Source organism: Hyla sarda, unplaced genomic scaffold, assembly GCF_029499605.1.
Source record: "Hyla sarda isolate aHylSar1 unplaced genomic scaffold, aHylSar1.hap1 scaffold_162, whole genome shotgun sequence".
Lineage (NCBI taxonomy): Eukaryota > Metazoa > Chordata > Amphibia > Anura > Hylidae > Hyla > Hyla sarda.
Genome location: NW_026608257.1, coordinates 202,416 through 220,644, shown reverse-complemented (window position 1 = coordinate 220,644; position 18,229 = coordinate 202,416). Strand labels below are relative to the sequence as shown.

The 18,229-nt window shown below is 45.3% G+C and overlaps 6 non-coding genes across 6 annotated transcripts; all 6 read right to left on the bottom strand.

The window, feature by feature from the left end:
• Positions 1-212: 212 nt before the first annotated feature.
• On the bottom strand, positions 213-403 carry LOC130311239 (U2 spliceosomal RNA). The gene has a single exon (XR_008859652.1). It is a non-coding gene; the product is annotated as a U2 spliceosomal RNA (small nuclear RNA).
• A 2,087-nt stretch (positions 404-2,490) lies between these two features.
• Positions 2,491-2,681, bottom strand: LOC130311238 (U2 spliceosomal RNA). The gene has a single exon (XR_008859651.1). It is a non-coding gene; the product is annotated as a U2 spliceosomal RNA (small nuclear RNA).
• A 2,097-nt stretch (positions 2,682-4,778) lies between these two features.
• LOC130311157 (U2 spliceosomal RNA) lies at positions 4,779-4,969 on the bottom strand. The gene has a single exon (XR_008859595.1). It is a non-coding gene; the product is annotated as a U2 spliceosomal RNA (small nuclear RNA).
• Positions 4,970-7,061: 2,092 nt separating this feature from the next.
• LOC130311237 (U2 spliceosomal RNA) lies at positions 7,062-7,252 on the bottom strand. Its single transcript, XR_008859649.1, has one exon. It is a non-coding gene; the product is annotated as a U2 spliceosomal RNA (small nuclear RNA).
• Positions 7,253-9,339: 2,087 nt separating this feature from the next.
• LOC130311165 (U2 spliceosomal RNA) lies at positions 9,340-9,522 on the bottom strand. The gene has a single exon (XR_008859603.1). It is a non-coding gene; the product is annotated as a U2 spliceosomal RNA (small nuclear RNA).
• Positions 9,523-16,702: 7,180 nt separating this feature from the next.
• On the bottom strand, positions 16,703-16,893 carry LOC130311236 (U2 spliceosomal RNA). The gene has a single exon (XR_008859648.1). It is a non-coding gene; the product is annotated as a U2 spliceosomal RNA (small nuclear RNA).
• Positions 16,894-18,229: the final 1,336 nt, after the last annotated feature.

Here is an 18,229-nt window from a genome sequence, read left to right as displayed (position 1 = left end):
GGCCATTTAGTCAGCAGCAGCAGAAGTCCTGTGCCTGGACGCTCCAACAGCGGCCAGACACAAGCAGAAGCAGAAGCAGCAGAAGCAGCAGCAGCACCACCTTTTGTTTTTTGGCTGCTGCAGCAGCAGCAAGGCCCACAGGGCTGGCTAGCTGGCTAGCCAGCAAGCAGGTAGCAATGAAAGTAGGAATCTTTCTTTTTAACCCTGTAAGGGGGTGGTGCACTGTACCCGAAGATACTGCCATATCGGGTCAATGCATAGGGCGACGGAAGCAAGCTTCGAAATCGGCCCCCGTTCTCAAAAATCCATTTAATATATGGTCCCCAGATAGGGGACGTATCAGATATTAAACTGATAAGAACAGATACTACACTTGATCTTAGCCAAAAGGCCGAGAAGCGATAACCGTGAAAGGGGCGGGCCCAACAAGGTGCCCTTCATGGGCACTATCACTGCTTGCTGTCAGGGAGGCTGCCAGACAATTTTCCATGCACACTCTGGGCTGGGGGGCAGTCAACCACCAGTACACACAGCAGAACCTAAACCCATACCATTATTGCTAAGCAGCAAGACAGGGGCCCATTGCACTCCCACGGGGCCTTTTTAAATGCAATCCATAACCCGGATTTGCCAGGAACCCTTCTTACTCCTCCTACTTGCATGTGACACTGGGCTTAGGATCTGCATAGGAAACACACACACAAGCACACACCTACCTTTGTTGCCTGCAGATGCCTCCTTGGCTGTCCCCAAACGGTATCAAACCAACACCCACGGGAAGCTGTAAGCATAGAGGACATGCCTGCACCCCATTGGACTTACCTGTGTGGGTTAAACCCGGGTTATTTGACAACCTATGGCGGTGATGGTTCTGCTCAGGCAGAGCAGTGCTGATGCTCCTCATAAAGCTGTCGCTGCTGTGAAGGTTCTAGGTGACATCACAAATCCCTATGGTTACATACACAACAAAGCTGGGTTGTTGTTGTTTACACTCTGCAAGGCCTGTGGAAGTGAGTGACATCATAGCACTGTAGTTCTGAGGGTTCTAGATGGATGCAACAATCTCCTGTTGCTTCTATGAAGGCCATAATAGACGACATCACCAAACAGCTCCATAGTCACATACACAGCAAAGGAGAGATGTTGTTTACACCTAGTGATGTCAGTGGTATTGAGTGACATCACAGCACAGTGCTAAGGCTCCTGGGCCTGGACACAGCAGCGGCTGCAATATCTCAACGGAGAATACGTTTATATATATGTGTGTGTGTGCGCGTATATATATATATATATATATATATATATATATATATATATATTCTCCGCCGAAATCACTTTTAAACCCATTTCCACCTTTTTTTCCCTTCTCTTCCTCTTACTTTTTTTTCACGTTTTTTTTTACGTTTTTCTCCTTTTCGCCTCTTTTCTGGGCGTATTATTCTTCTTTTTCTTCTTTTTTTTCGTCTAATGCATACCCCATCAGTGCAGCAATGCTTCAATACCGCCAGCAGATGGAGACACTGGGGGATAATTTTCTAAGGATTTATACTGATTTTTCCTGTCTGAATTTGTCGCACAGAAAGTTGCAGGCCAAATATGTGTGACATTTCTGCGACTTTAGCTTCTAGAGCATTTTTACAACATTATACATAGGTGCTGAATACATAAAAAGCGACTGTTCAGCGACAGACAAGTCGCATCGGCTGAAAGTAGGCCAGAATGTCAGTCCATGTTGGAGCAGGTTTAGATACAGTCTAAAGTATAGATCTCAAAGTCTGTGCACAGAATTTAGCAAGGGCCTCGCACCTTCTGATGCATCAGGTAGGTGCACAATAGCATAGCCTAACCCTCTGTACTTTGGTCTATATTGATGCGGGACATAGACAGCCAGCTGATGACCAATCCATTAGTGCAATGGATGGCTGGAAGCATTTGTCTTTGCCTTTGCAATACCACAGAAGCAATGCATGGTCAATGTACAGCAATGACACACCTGTGTGAACAGCCAGGAGACCCCCCCCCCCCCCATGTTATGTTACATAGTTACATAGTTAGTACGGTCGAAAAAAGACATATGTCCATCAAGTTCAACCAGGGAATTAAGGGGTAGGGGTGTGGCGCGATATTGGGGAAGGGATGAGATTTTATATTTCTTCATAAGCATTAATCTTATTTTGTCAATTAGGAACATTCAGCACCCACCCGCTATCAAGGCAGCTGCCTATCATGTCATGCCCTACCTGCACAGGTGTGCTGGCTACTCAAATGATCCAATTAAGGAGGCCATTTAGTCAGCAGCAGCAGAAGTCCTGTGCCTGGACGCTCCAACAGCGGCCAGACACAAGCAGAAGCAGAAGCAGCAGAAGCAGCAGCAGCACCACCTTTTGTTTTTTGGCTGCAGCAGCAGCAAGGCCCACAGGGCTGGCTAGCTGGCTAGCCAGCAAGCAGGTAGCAATGAAAGTAGGAATCTTTCTTTTTAACCCTGTAAGGGGGTGGTGCACTGTACCCGAAGATACTGCCATATCGGGTCAATGCATAGGGCGACGGAAGCAAGCTTCGAAATCGGCCCCCGTTCTCAAAAATCCATTTAATATATGGTCCCCAGATAGGGGACGTATCAGATATTAAACTGATAAGAACAGATACTACACTTGATCTTAGCCAAAAGGCCGAGAAGCGATAACCGTGAAAGGGGCGGGCCCAACAAGGTGCCCTTCATGGGCACTATCACTGCTTGCTGTCAGGGAGGCTGCCAGACAATTTTCCATGCACACTCTGGGCTGGGGGGCAGTCAACCACCAGTACACACAGCAGAACCTAAACCCATACCATTATTGCTAAGCAGCAAGACAGGGGCCCATTGCACTCCCACGGGGCCTTTTTAAATGCAATCCATAACCCGGATTTGCCAGGAACCCTTCTTACTCCTCCTACTTGCATGTGACACTGGGCTTAGGATCTGCATAGGAAACACACACACAAGCACACACCTACCTTTGTTGCCTGCAGATGCCTCCTTGGCTGTCCCCAAACGGTATCAAACCAACACCCACGGGAAGCTGTAAGCATAGAGGACATGCCTGCACCCCATTGGACTTACCTGTGTGGGTTAAACCCGGGTTATTTGACAACCTATGGCGGTGATGGTTCTGCTCAGGCAGAGCAGTGCTGATGCTCCTCATAAAGCTGTCGCTGCTGTGAAGGTTCTAGGTGACATCACAAATCCCTATGGTTACATACACAACAAAGCTGGGTTGTTGTTGTTTACACTCTGCAAGGCCTGTGGAAGTGAGTGACATCATAGCACTGTAGTTCTGAGGGTTCTAGATGGATGCAACAATCTCCTGTTGCTTCTATGAAGGCCATAATAGACGACATCACCAAACAGCTCCATAGTCACATACACAGCAAAGGAGAGATGTTGTTTACACCTAGTGATGTCAGTGGTATTGAGTGACATCACAGCACAGTGCTAAGGCTCCTGGGCCTGGACACAGCAGCGGCTGCAATATCTCAACGGAGAATACGTTTATATATATGTGTGTGTGTGTAGTGCGCGTATATATATATATATATATATATATATATATATATATATATATATATATTCTCCGCCGAAATCACTTTTAAACCCATTTCCACCTTTTTTTCCCTTCTCTTCCTCTTACTTTTTTTTCACGTTTTTTTACGTTTTTCTCCTTTTCGCCTCTTTTCTGGGCGTATTATTCTTCTTTTTCTTCTTTTTTTTTCGTCTAATGCATACCCCATCAGTGCAGCAATGCTTATTCAATACCGCCAGCAGATGGAGACACTGGGGGATAATTTTCTAAGGATTTATACTGATTTTTCCTGTCTGAATTTGTCGCACAGAAAGTTGCAGGCCAAATATGTGTGACATTTCTGCGACTTTAGCTTCTAGAGCATTTTTACAACATTATACATAGGTGCTGAATACATAAAAAGCGACTGTTCAGCGGCAGACAAGTCGCATCGGCTGAAAGTAGGCCAGAATGTCAGTCCATGTTGGAGCAGGTTTAGATACAGTCTAAAGTATAGATCTCAAAGTCTGTGCACAGAATTTAGCAAGGGCCTCGCACCTTCTGATGCATCAGGTAGGTGCACAATAGCATAGCCTAACCCTCTGTACTTTGGTCTATATTGATGCGGGACATAGACAGCCAGCTGATGACCAATCCATTAGTGCAATGGATGGCTGGAAGCATTTGTCTTTGCCTTTGCAATACCACAGAAGCAATGCATGGTCAATGTACAGCAATGACACACCTGTGTGAACAGCCAGGAGACCCCCCCCATGTTATGTTACATAGTTACATAGTTAGTACGGTCGAAAAAAGACATATGTCCATCAAGTTCAACCAGGGAATTAAGGGGTAGGGGTGTGGCGCGATATTGGGGAAGGGATGAGATTTTATATTTCTTCATAAGCATTAATCTTATTTTGTCAATTAGGAACATTCAGCACCCACCCGCTATCAAGGCAGCTGCCTATCATGTCATGCCCTACCTGCACAGGTGTGCTGGCTACTCAAATGATCCAATTAAGGAGGCCATTTAGTCAGCAGCAGCAGAAGTCCTGTGCCTGGACGCTCCAACAGCGGCCAGACACAAGCAGAAGCAGAAGCAGCAGAAGCAGCAGCAGCACCACCTTTTGTTTTTTGGCTGCTGCAGCAGCAGCAAGGCCCACAGGGCTGGCTAGCTGGCTAGCCAGCAAGCAGGTAGCAATGAAAGTAGGAATCTTTCTTTTTAACCCTGTAAGGGGGTGGTGCACTGTACCCGAAGATACTGCCATATCGGGTCAATGCATAGGGCGACGGAAGCAAGCTTCGAAATCGGCCCCCGTTCTCAAAAATCCATTTAATATATGGTCCCCAGATAGGGGACATATCAGATATTAAACTGATAAGAACAGATACTACACTTGATCTTAGCCAAAAGGCCGAGAAGCGATAACCGTGAAAGGGGCGGGCCCAACAAGGTGCCCTTCATGGGCACTATCACTGCTTGCTGTCAGGGAGGCTGCCAGACAATTTTCCATGCACACTCTGGGCTGGGGGGCAGTCAACCACCAGTACACACAGCAGAACCTAAACCCATACCATTATTGCTAAGCAGCAAGACAGGGGCCCATTGCACTCCCACGGGGCCTTTTTAAATGCAATCCATAACCCGGATTTGCCAGGAACCCTTCTTACTCCTCCTACTTGCATGTGACACTGGGCTTAGGATCTGCATAGGAAACACACACACAAGCACACACCTACCTTTGTTGCCTGCAGATGCCTCCTTGGCTGTCCCCAAACGGTATCAAACCAACACCCACGGGAAGCTGTAAGCATAGAGGACATGCCTGCACCCCATTGGACTTACCTGTGTGGGTTAAACCCGGGTTATTTGACAACCTATGGCGGTGATGGTTCTGCTCAGGCAGAGCAGTGCTGATGCTCCTCATAAAGCTGTCGCTGCTGTGAAGGTTCTAGGTGACATCACAAATCCCTATGGTTACATACACAACAAAGCTGGGTTGTTGTTGTTTACACTCTGCAAGGCCTGTGGAAGTGAGTGACATCATAGCACTGTAGTTCTGAGGGTTCTAGATGGATGCAACAATCTCCTGTTGCTTCTATGAAGGCCATAATAGACGACATCACCAAACAGCTCCATAGTCACATACACAGCAAAGGAGAGATGTTGTTTACACCTAGTGATGTCAGTGGTATTGAGTGACATCACAGCACAGTGCTAAGGCTCCTGGGCCTGGACACAGCAGCGGCTGCAATATCTCAACGGAGAATACGTTTATATATATGTGTGTGTGTGCGCGTATATATATATATATATATATATATATATATATATATATATTTCTCCGCCGAAATCACTTTTAAACCCATTTCCACCTTTTTTTCCCTTCTCTTCCTCTTACTTTTTTTTCACGTTTTTTTACGTTTTTCTCCTTTTCGCCTCTTTTCTGGGCGTATTATTCTTCTTTTTCTTCTTTTTTTTCGTCTAATGCATACCCCATCAGTGCAGCAATGCTTATTCAATACCGCCAGCAGATGGAGACACTGGGGGATAATTTTCTAAGGATTTATACTGATTTTTCCTGTCTGAATTTGTCGCACAGAAAGTTGCAGGCCAAATATGTGTGACATTTCTGCGACTTTAGCTTCTAGAGCATTTTTACAACATTATACATAGGTGCTGAATACATAAAAAGCGACTGTTCAGCGACAGACAAGTCGCATCGGCTGAAAGTAGGCCAGAATGTCAGTCCATGTTGGAGCAGGTTTAGATACAGTCTAAAGTATAGATCTCAAAGTCTGTGCACAGAATTTAGCAAGGGCCTCGCACCTTCTGATGCATCAGGTAGGTGCACAATAGCATAGCCTAACCCTCTGTACTTTGGTCTATATTGATGCGGGACATAGACAGCCAGCTGATGACCAATCCATTAGTGCAATGGATGGCTGGAAGCATTTGTCTTTGCCTTTGCAATACCACAGAAGCAATGCATGGTCAATGTACAGCAATGACACACCTGTGTGAACAGCCAGGAGACCCCCCCCCCCCCCCCATGTTATGTTACATAGTTACATAGTTAGTACGGTCGAAAAAAGACATATGTCCATCAAGTTCAACCAGGGAATTAAGGGGTAGGGGTGTGGCGCGATATTGGGGAAGGGATGAGATTTTATATTTCTTCATAAGCATTAATCTTATTTTGTCAATTAGGAACATTCAGCACCCACCCGCTATCAAGGCAGCTGCCTATCATGTCATGCCCTACCTGCACAGGTGTGCTGGCTACTCAAATGATCCAATTAAGGAGGCCATTTAGTCAGCAGCAGCAGAAGTCCTGTGCCTGGACGCTCCAACAGCGGCCAGACACAAGCAGAAGCAGAAGCAGCAGAAGCAGCAGCAGCAGCACCACCTTTTGTTTTTTGGCTGCAGCAGCAGCAAGGCCCACAGGGCTGGCTAGCTGGCTAGCCAGCAAGCAGGTAGCAATGAAAGTAGGAATCTTTCTTTTTAACCCTGTAAGGGGGTGGTGCACTGTACCCGAAGATACTGCCATATCGGGTCAATGCATAGGGCGACGGAAGCAAGCTTCGAAATCGGCCCCCGTTCTCAAAAATCCATTTAATATATGGTCCCCAGATAGGGGACGTATCAGATATTAAACTGATAAGAACAGATACTACACTTGATCTTAGCCAAAAGGCCGAGAAGCGATAACCGTGAAAGGGGCGGGCCCAACAAGGTGCCCTTCATGGGCACTATCACTGCTTGCTGTCAGGGAGGCTGCCAGACAATTTTCCATGCACACTCTGGGCTGGGGGGCAGTCAACCACCAGTACACACAGCAGAACCTAAACCCATACCATTATTGCTAAGCAGCAAGACAGGGGCCCATTGCACTCCCACGGGGCCTTTTTAAATGCAATCCATAACCCGGATTTGCCAGGAACCCTTCTTACTCCTCCTACTTGCATGTGACACTGGGCTTAGGATCTGCATAGGAAACACACACACAAGCACACACCTACCTTTGTTGCCTGCAGATGCCTCCTTGGCTGTCCCCAAACGGTATCAAACCAACACCCACGGGAAGCTGTAAGCATAGAGGACATGCCTGCACCCCATTGGACTTACCTGTGTGGGTTAAACCCGGGTTATTTGACAACCTATGGCGGTGATGGTTCTGCTCAGGCAGAGCAGTGCTGATGCTCCTCATAAAGCTGTCGCTGCTGTGAAGGTTCTAGGTGACATCACAAATCCCTATGGTTACATACACAACAAAGCTGGGTTGTTGTTGTTTACACTCTGCAAGGCCTGTGGAAGTGAGTGACATCATAGCACTGTAGTTCTGAGGGTTCTAGATGGATGCAACAATCTCCTGTTGCTTCTATGAAGGCCATAATAGACGACATCACCAAACAGCTCCATAGTCACATACACAGCAAAGGAGAGATGTTGTTTACACCTAGTGATGTCAGTGGTATTGAGTGACATCACAGCACAGTGCTAAGGCTCCTGGGCCTGGACACAGCAGCGGCTGCAATATCTCAACGGAGAATACGTTTATATATATATGTGTGTGTGTGCGCGTATATATATATATATATATATATTATATATATATATTTCTCCGCCGAAATCACTTTTAAACCCATTTCCACCTTTTTTTCCCTTCTCTTCCTCTTGCTTTTTTTTCACGTTTTTTTACGTTTTTCTCCTTTTCGCCTCTTTTCTGGGCGTATTATTCTTCTTTTTCTTCTTTTTTTTCGTCTAATGCATACCCCATCAGTGCAGCAATGCTTATTCAATACCGCCAGCAGATGGAGACACTGGGGGATAATTTTCTAAGGATTTATACTGATTTTTCCTGTCTGAATTTGTCGCACAGAAAGTTGCAGGCCAAATATGTGTGACATTTCTGCGACTTTAGCTTCTAGAGCATTTTTACAACATTATACATAGGTGCTGAATACATAAAAAGCGACTGTTCAGCGACAGACAAGTCGCATCGGCTGAAAGTAGGCCAGAATGTCAGTCCATGTTGGAGCAGGTTTAGATACAGTCTAAAGTATAGATCTCAAAGTCTGTGCACAGAATTTAGCAAGGGCCTCGCACCTTCTGATGCATCAGGTAGGTGCACAATAGCATAGCCTAACCCTCTGTACTTTGGTCTATATTGATGCGGGACATAGACAGCCAGCTGATGACCAATCCATTAGTGCAATGGATGGCTGGAAGCATTTGTCTTTGCCTTTGCAATACCACAGAAGCAATGCATGGTCAATGTACAGCAATGACACACCTGTGTGAACAGCCAGGAGACCCCCCCCCCCCCCCCCATGTTATGTTACATAGTTACATAGTTAGTACGGTCGAAAAAAGACATATGTCCATCAAGTTCAACCAGGGAATTAAGGGGTAGGGGTGTGGCGCGATATTGGGGAAGGGATGAGATTTTATATTTCTTCATAAGCATTAATCTTATTTTGTCAATTAGGAACATTCAGCACCCACCCGCTATCAAGGCAGCTGCCTATCATGTCATGCCCTACCTGCACAGGTGTGCTGGCTACTCAAATGATCCAATTAAGGAGGCCATTTAGTCAGCAGCAGCAGAAGTCCTGTGCCTGGACGCTCCAACAGCGGCCAGACACAAGCAGAAGCAGAAGCAGCAGAAGCAGCAGCAGCACCACCTTTTGTTTTTTGGCTGCAGCAGCAGCAAGGCCCACAGGGCTGGCTAGCTGGCTAGCCAGCAAGCAGGTAGCAATGAAAGTAGGAATCTTTCTTTTTAACCCTGTAAGGGGGTGGTGCACTGTACCCGAAGATACTGCCATATCGGGTCAATGCATAGGGCGACGGAAGCAAGCTTCGAAATCGGCCCCCGTTCTCAAAAATCCATTTAATATATGGTCCCCAGATAGGGGACGTATCAGATATTAAACTGATAAGAACAGATTTTTTTTTTTTTTTTTATTGAAAAGGAAATATACAATACATAACCAAGTAAATCATTCACAAAATCTGAAAACACATGAATAACACATATTTGACATATACAATATATACAGGAAGCATGTCTTTACATGTACATATAACAAAAAGCTTTCCCTTCATGACTTTCCCTCAGAAAAAATAAATTGCAGCGGATTCTGTCCCTCCAACTGTCCCTTCATATCAGGATATAATCTGTAAGAAAAGAAAAAGAAAGACAAATAAGAATACACTCATAACCAGTGCTTCCATTTTTTGTGTTTCCAGATCCCCTCTGCATCATCAGAACCATAGTTTTTCCTATCACATAATAAGTAAAGGTAAATTTTACCACGGATCATGCCCAGACACTCCTTCACACTTACTTCAGTTTGATTGAAAATCCTAATATTCCTTACATCCCACAGAACCTCTTTTACACAATTTACTATGAACCATAACACTCTTGCCTTCTCTCTCTCCACTGCACACAAACCAAACATCATCATATTAAAGGATAAGATTTCAATTCCAGTAAGATTTTTAATTAGACCAGACATTTTTCTCCACACAGACTTCGCATAACCACACTCCCAAAACACATGTACATAATTCTCACATCCACCGCAACCATCCCTGGGACACACTTCACTGTCTACCAATCTCCTTCTCCTCTGAAATTCCCTTGTTGGCAGACACCCATGAGCTAACATCCAAGACAAGTCCTTTTGTTTATTTGTCAGTTCCTTGTGACTGACATTTTTCCACACTACCTTACAATCCTTCTCAGACAGACCTCCCACACATTCCACTGTTTCTCTCTGCTCCAACACTTTCATCACCTTCTTACTATCATTCCATTCAGTCACACATTCCAGATTATTTTTCCTGACACACCGCCCTATTCTCTGATAGAACCAAGGAACCTCAAAACTTACAGGTACCCTTAAGTCCCTTTCCATTAGCTTATATTTCAACAACACATTACCAGCCAAATACCTTACCATGCACCCAAACACACATTCCTTCTTACTTACAGCGAGACAAAAACTGACATACTTCACAGCCAGGAACACATCCACATTCATCATTCCTTTCCCACCATGCATTCTGCTTTTCACCACCTTCCCACGACTCAATTTCTCCATCCTTGAATTCCATAAGAAAACAAAGATCTGCCTGATAATTCTTGCCAGACACCTATCCGGTGGAGGAAACACATAATTAACATAAAGCAAAATAGGAATTATAACAGCTTTAATAACCAGAATCCTTCCCTCAATCGATAAAGTCCTTAAAGACCAGAAGTTTATTTTATTCCCCACCCTCCCCAAAACCCTCTCCCAACTTTCTTTCCCATACAAATCATTATCAAACACCACCCCAAGCACTTCCACACCCCCCTCTCTCACAGGCCACTCGCACAACCCACTCTCTCCCCACCCCTCAAAAAATTTACAACCACTCTTCCCAACATTAAGCTTAAACCCACTCATTAAACAGAAACACTCAATCAATAACTTAGCACGCCTTACCCCTGCCATTGACTTACATACAACAGTAACATCATCCATGTAACCAATCACTCGCATATCCTTCCCATGACTACCAGGTATTTCTATACCCCGCATCACCTTATCTCTCCTAATCATCCCCAACAAAGGCTCAATCATACAAATAAAAAGAATTGGCGACAGGGGACACCCCTGCCGCACTCCAGATTTTATACTCACCTCCCTACTCAGAAAACCATTGACCTGAATCTTACTATAAATGTCCCTATACAAACATTCAATCCACTTCACCATTCTGTCCGGCACATTCATTCTCCTCAAAACCCTAAACAATAAATCATGCACCACCCTATCATACGCTTTTTCAAAATCCACCGTAACAACAGCCACACCTTGCTTCCTAGTTTTACAGTCCCACAATACATCCCTCAGACCTAACAGACATTCAGAAATCCTACGGTCAGGCACTGCACACATTTGCTCCTCACCTACCATACAATCAATCACATCCTTTAACCTATTCGCAATAACTTTAGCAATAATTTTGTAATCACAATTCAAGAGCGCTATAGGCCTCCAATTTTTAAGATCCCTCTTATCCCCTTTTTTAAACAATAACACAGTCACACTCTCACTCATACTTTTAGATAACTTCCCTCTCCTAAGTACTTCCTTACACACCTCCCATACATAATCCCCTAACATATCCCAAAACACAAGATAAAATTCCACAGGCAAACCATCACTCCCTGCCACCTTTCCTTTCTTCATCCCATTCACAGCATCCTCCACCTCACTCTTCCTCACATCCTCTTCCATAAAGAACCCATCAATTTCATCCAAACGCTTATCCACATATCCCAAACATTCCTCCTCTAGAGTCACGTCCCGCTCCTTCTCCGTGAATAAATCAGAATAAAACTTCCACACTTCCTCTAACACCTCATCCTTACCAAAGACCTCTACCCCATCATTCTTAAAAACACTCATCATCTCAGTTTTTTTACTGAATGCCTTTTTAAAGAAAAATTTGCTACATTTCTCATCCTTCTCTTTCACTTCAACCCTAGCCTGTGCAATAATCTTCCTTCCATTCCTCTCCAGACACTCATTCACACTTCCACGAGCTTCCTCAATCTCCTTCTCAACACTCATCCCCAAACGCCTCAATTCATACAAATACTCTAACCTTCTTTGCCATCTCTCATACTCTTCTCTATCTTTCCTCCCTTTCTCACACCCTTTTTTAATAAAAAACCTTTTAGTCTCTAACTTCACCCACTCCCACCACTCAACCACACTATAAAATGCATCCTTCCTCAACACCCATCCATCAAAACGCTCCCTATATTCTTGTAATACACATTCATTATCCAATAAAGACACATTCAACTTCCAAACACCCTTTCCATACTCACTTACACCACCACCTTTTACCACACACTCAATCCAGGCATGATCCGTGAACGGTAACCTCCTCCGTCTGAAATTAGAAACAGACATTAGTTTTGAGACAAAAATGAAATCAATTCGCGAACTTGTATTGTTAGAAAAATATGTATAACCGATAGTACCATCATTATGGGCAACAAAGGAATCCTTTAACCCAAATAAATTTACAATCTCTTTAAGCTGCTTACTAGTACTGTCTAAACCAGACCCACCACCCACCGTAGTACTACTCCTATCCCCCTCTGTTATTATACAATTGAAATCCCCTATAAGGAACACATCATCCCTCCCACTCAAAAAGAAATATAATTTCTCAAACACCTCCCCTCTTTCCTTCCTCCCAGTTGGAGCATAAACATTAATTACTTTATATGTGAAACCCCTGAAAATAAAATGCACTAATAATACCCTACCCGGAACAATATGGACAACTTTTTTAACAACAAACTCATTACTTTTGAACAAAATCCCCACCCCCGAATTACGTTCCATTGAACCAGACCATACCGATTGCCCATAAGGCCAGGAGATATTTGGCTCCCCATCCAAGCAGCACTCCTGGAGACCTAAAACATCAAAAGAATATCCAGAAAGTAAATCAAAAATGGCGGATCTCCTTTCTAAAGATCTAATACTGCGGACATTTAGAGAACCAATTGTTAAACTCATTCAAACATTTGAAGGAAAAAAAGGAAATACAAAATCAAGCATTATCAAAAGGAGGCCTAGCCTTTCCCCGACCTCTACCCTTATTTTTTGCCTCCCCTTCCTTAAACTTAAGAGTCTTTGTCAATTTTTTGACTGAACATTCCTCCAAATAACCTGTGCCCAGGGAGGATAAAGAGGAGTCAGAATCAATCTGACATGACGACCCTCCACCTGCCTCCTCCCTTCCCGGGCTAGGAAAGTCCTCAATCCTTTGACTCTGAGGAGTCGGACAGTCATCCTCCGATTCTTCCACCGGCATCTTTCTCTTCAAGGATTCTTTGTCCACAGTCATCTCCTCTGGGGGATCAGAGGCCTCCGAAACAGATGCCCCCGAAACAGACTCCGCCTTCTCCCCCTCTGCCACCAAAGCATCCGGAACAGACCTAGAAATGGAAGGAAAAACAGGGGCAGACTCTGCTTCACTGGTCAGCACGCTAACCTCTGCATCGCCTGCCCTGGCAGCATTGGAGTCCTCAGGAACTGTCCCACCTCGAAGAGCCATTGCATATGATCGGGGTGCCCCGGACTGGTAAGTGGGGCAACTCCTAGCCAGGTGATCCGAAGAACCACAGAAATGACACTTGCGTTTCTCGGGACAGTCTGCAGTGCGGTGATCAGGCTTGTGGCAGTTCCTGCAAACTTGCCCGGTTGTACAGTTCTCTCTGGTATGACCAAAGCAAAAACAGTCCCGGCAAAAACTTGGCATCCCCGGGTAGTGCAGAAACCCCCTGTTGTTCCCTATCGCAAAGTTCTGCGGGGGGTGACAAAAACCTTCAGCACCACCCTCGGGGGCAGGCCTAAACTCCACCCAAAAACGTCTCATGCCTGTGAAAGTCCCCAGGATGTTATTTTTCCTCTCCGCACCAGAAACAGACACACAATACCTTCTTAGAAAGGTCTGGATCTCCTCATCCCGCACAAAAGGGTTGTACATATGCACTACCACTGGAACTTTCTTAGGCCGAGCCTCGCAGGAAATGAATCGGATCCCTTGTAGGTCAGGGTGAGAAGCATTCTCCTTACTCCGGTAGAGACAGGTACGGAGATCATCCAGGTTGTAGAAGGTCACGTCAAAGAATCCTTGGCTGGGAAAGACCTGGACACAGAAGATGGAAGCATGCGGCATCCTCAGCACTCCCTCCACGACCTTCTGCTGGACATGCAAAATCCCGTAGGCACTCCTCTTTTCCTCCTCGATAAACAGCCGTACTGTATTAGGAGCGTTCGGCGCATTAGCCATCCTCTCCGGCAGACCCGTCCTCCGATGATCACCTTCCCGTTATCCTGGGACTAAGCCCTCTCCCCAATAGCAGCAGGTGGGTGAAGCCCAGGCAATAAACCTGGGCGATCCCACAAGGCCGAGGAGAGGGGTACCCGAATACCTTAGGGCAAGACACTTGATCTTAGCCAAAAGGCCGAGAAGCGATAACCGTGAAAGGGGCGGGCCCAACAAGGTGCCCTTCATGGGCACTATCACTGCTTGCTGTCAGGGAGGCTGCCAGACAATTTTCCATGCACACTCTGGGCTGGGGGGCAGTCAACCACCAGTACACACAGCAGAACCTAAACCCATACCATTATTGCTAAGCAGCAAGACAGGGGCCCATTGCACTCCCACGGGGCCTTTTTAAATGCAATCCATAACCCGGATTTGCCAGGAACCCTTCTTACTCCTCCTACTTGCATGTGACACTGGGCTTAGGATCTGCATAGGAAACACACACACAAGCACACACCTACCTTTGTTGCCTGCAGATGCCTCCTTGGCTGTCCCCAAACGGTATCAAACCAACACCCACGGGAAGCTGTAAGCATAGAGGACATGCCTGCACCCCATTGGACTTACCTGTGTGGGTTAAACCCGGGTTATTTGACAACCTATGGCGGTGATGGTTCTGCTCAGGCAGAGCAGTGCTGATGCTCCTCATAAAGCTGTCGCTGCTGTGAAGGTTCTAGGTGACATCACAAATCCCTATGGTTACATACACAACAAAGCTGGGTTGTTGTTGTTTACACTCTGCAAGGCCTGTGGAAGTGAGTGACATCATAGCACTGTAGTTCTGAGGGTTCTAGATGTATGCAACAATCTCCAGTTGCTTCTATGAAGGCCATAATAGACGACATCACCAAACAGCTCCATAGTCACATACACAGCAAAGGAGAGATGTTGTTTACACCTAGTGATGTCAGTGGTATTGAGTGACATCACAGCACAGTGCTAAGGCTCCTGGGCCTGGACACAGCAGCGGCTGCAATATCTCAACGGAGAATACGTTTATATATATGTGTGTGTGTGCGCGTATATATATATATATATATATATATATATATATATATATATATATTTCTCCGCCGAAATCACTTTTAAACCCATTTCCACCTTTTTTTCCCTTCTCTTCCTCTTACTTTTTTTTCACGTTTTTTTACGTTTTTCTCCTTTTCGCCTCTTTTCTGGGCGTATTATTCTTCTTTTTCTTCTTTTTTTTCGTCTAATGCATACCCCATCAGTGCAGCAATGCTTATTCAATACCGCCAGCAGATGGAGACACTGGAGGATAATTTTCTAAGGATTTATACTGATTTTTCCTGTCTGAATTTGTCGCACAGAAAGTTGCAGGCCAAATATGTGTGACATTTCTGCGACTTTAGCTTCTAGAGCATTTTTACAACATTATACATAGGTGCTGAATACATAAAAAGCGACTGTTCAGCGACAGACAAGTCGCATCGGCTGAAAGTAGGCCAGAATGTCAGTCCATGTTGGAGCAGGTTTAGATACAGTCTAAAGTATAGATCTCAAAGTCTGTGCACAGAATTTAGCAAGGGCCTCGCACCTTCTGATGCATCAGGTAGGTGCACAATAGCATAGCCTAACCCTCTGTACTTTGGTCTATATTGATGCGGGACATAGACAGCCAGCTGATGACCAATCCATTAGTGCAATGGATGGCTGGAAGCATTTGTCTTTGCCTTTGCAATACCACAGAAGCAATGCATGGTCAATGTACAGCAATGACACACCTGTGTGAACAGCCAGGAGACCCCCCCCCCCCCCATGTTATGTTACATAGTTACATAGTTAGTACGGTCGAAAAAAGACATATGTCCATCAAGTTCAACCAGGGAATTAAGGGGTAGGGGTGTGGCGCGATATTGGGGAAGGGATGAGATTTTATATTTCTTCATAAGCATTAATCTTATTTTGTCAATTAGGAACATTCAGCACCCACCCGCTATCAAGGCAGCTGCCTATCATGTCATGCCCTACCTGCACAGGTGTGCTGGCTACTCAAATGATCCAATTAAGGAGGCCATTTAGTCAGCAGCAGCAGAAGTCCTGTGCCTGGACGCTCCAACAGCGGCCAGACACAAGCAGAAGCAGAAGCAGCAGAAGCAGCAGCAGCAGCACCACCTTTTGTTTTTTGGCTGCAGCAGCAGCAAGGCCCACAGGGCTGGCTAGCTGGCTAGCCAGCAAGCAGGTAGCAATGAAAGTAGGAATCTTTCTTTTTAACCCTGTAAGGGGGTGGTGCACTGTACCCGAAGATACTGCCATATCGGGTCAATGCATAGGGCGACGGAAGCAAGCTTCGAAATCGGCCCCCGTTCTCAAAAATCCATTTAATATATGGTCCCCAGATAGGGGACGTATCAGATATTAAACTGATAAGAACAGATACTACACTTGATCTTAGCCAAAAGGCCGAGAAGCGATAACCGTGAAAGGGGCGGGCCCAACAAGGTGCCCTTCATGGGCACTATCACTGCTTGCTGTCAGGGAGGCTGCCAGACAATTTTCCATGCACACTCTGGGCTGGGGGGCAGTCAACCACCAGTACACACAGCAGAACCTAAACCCATACCATTATTGCTAAGCAGCAAGACAGGGGCCCATTGCACTCCCACGGGGCCTTTTTAAATGCAATCCATAACCCGGATTTGCCAGGAACCCTTCTTACTCCTCCTACTTGCATGTGACACTGGGCTTAGGATCTGCATAGGAAACACACACACAAGCACACACCTACCTTTGTTGCCTGCAGATGCCTCCTTGGCTGTCCCCAAACGGTATCAAACCAACACCCACGGGAAGCTGTAAGCATAGAGGACATGCCTGCACCCCATTGGACTTACCTGTGTGGGTTAAACCCGGGTTATTTGACAACCTATGGCGGTGATGGTTCTGCTCAGGCAGAGCAGTGCTGATGCTCCTCATAAAGCTGTCGCTGCTGTGAAGGTTCTAGGTGACATCACAAATCCCTATGGTTACATACACAACAAAGCTGGGTTGTTGTTGTTTACACTCTGCAAGGCCTGTGGAAGTGAGTGACATCATAGCACTGTAGTTCTGAGGGTTCTAGATGGATGCAACAATCTCCTGTTGCTTCTATGAAGGCCATAATAGACAACATCACCAAACAGCTCCATAGTCACATACACAGCAAAGGAGAGATGTTGTTTACACCTAGTGATGTCAGTGGTATTGAGTGACATCACAGCACAGTGCTAAGGCTCCTGGGCCTGGACACAGCAGCGGCTGCAATATCTCAACGGAGAATACGTTTATATATATGTGTGTGTGTGCGCGTATATATATATATATATATATATATATATATATATTTCTCCGCCGAAATCACTTTTAAACCCATTTCCACCTTTTTTTCCCTTCTCTTCCTCTTACTTTTTTTTCACGTTTTTTTACGTTTTTCTCCTTTTCGCCTCTTTTCTGGGCGTATTATTCTTCTTTTTCTTCTTTTTTTTCGTCTAATGCATACCCCATCAGTGCAGCAATGCTTATTCAATACCGCCAGCAGATGGAGACACTGGGGGATAATTTTCTAAGGATTTATACTGATTTTTCCTGTCTGAATTTGTCGCACAGAAAGTTGCAGGCCAAATATGTGTGACATTTCTGCGACTTTAGCTTCTAGAGCATTTTTACAACATTATACATAGGTGCTGAATACATAAAAAGCGACTGTTCAGCGACAGACAAGTCGCATCGGCTGAAAGTAGGCCAGAATGTCAGTCCATGTTGGAGCAGGTTT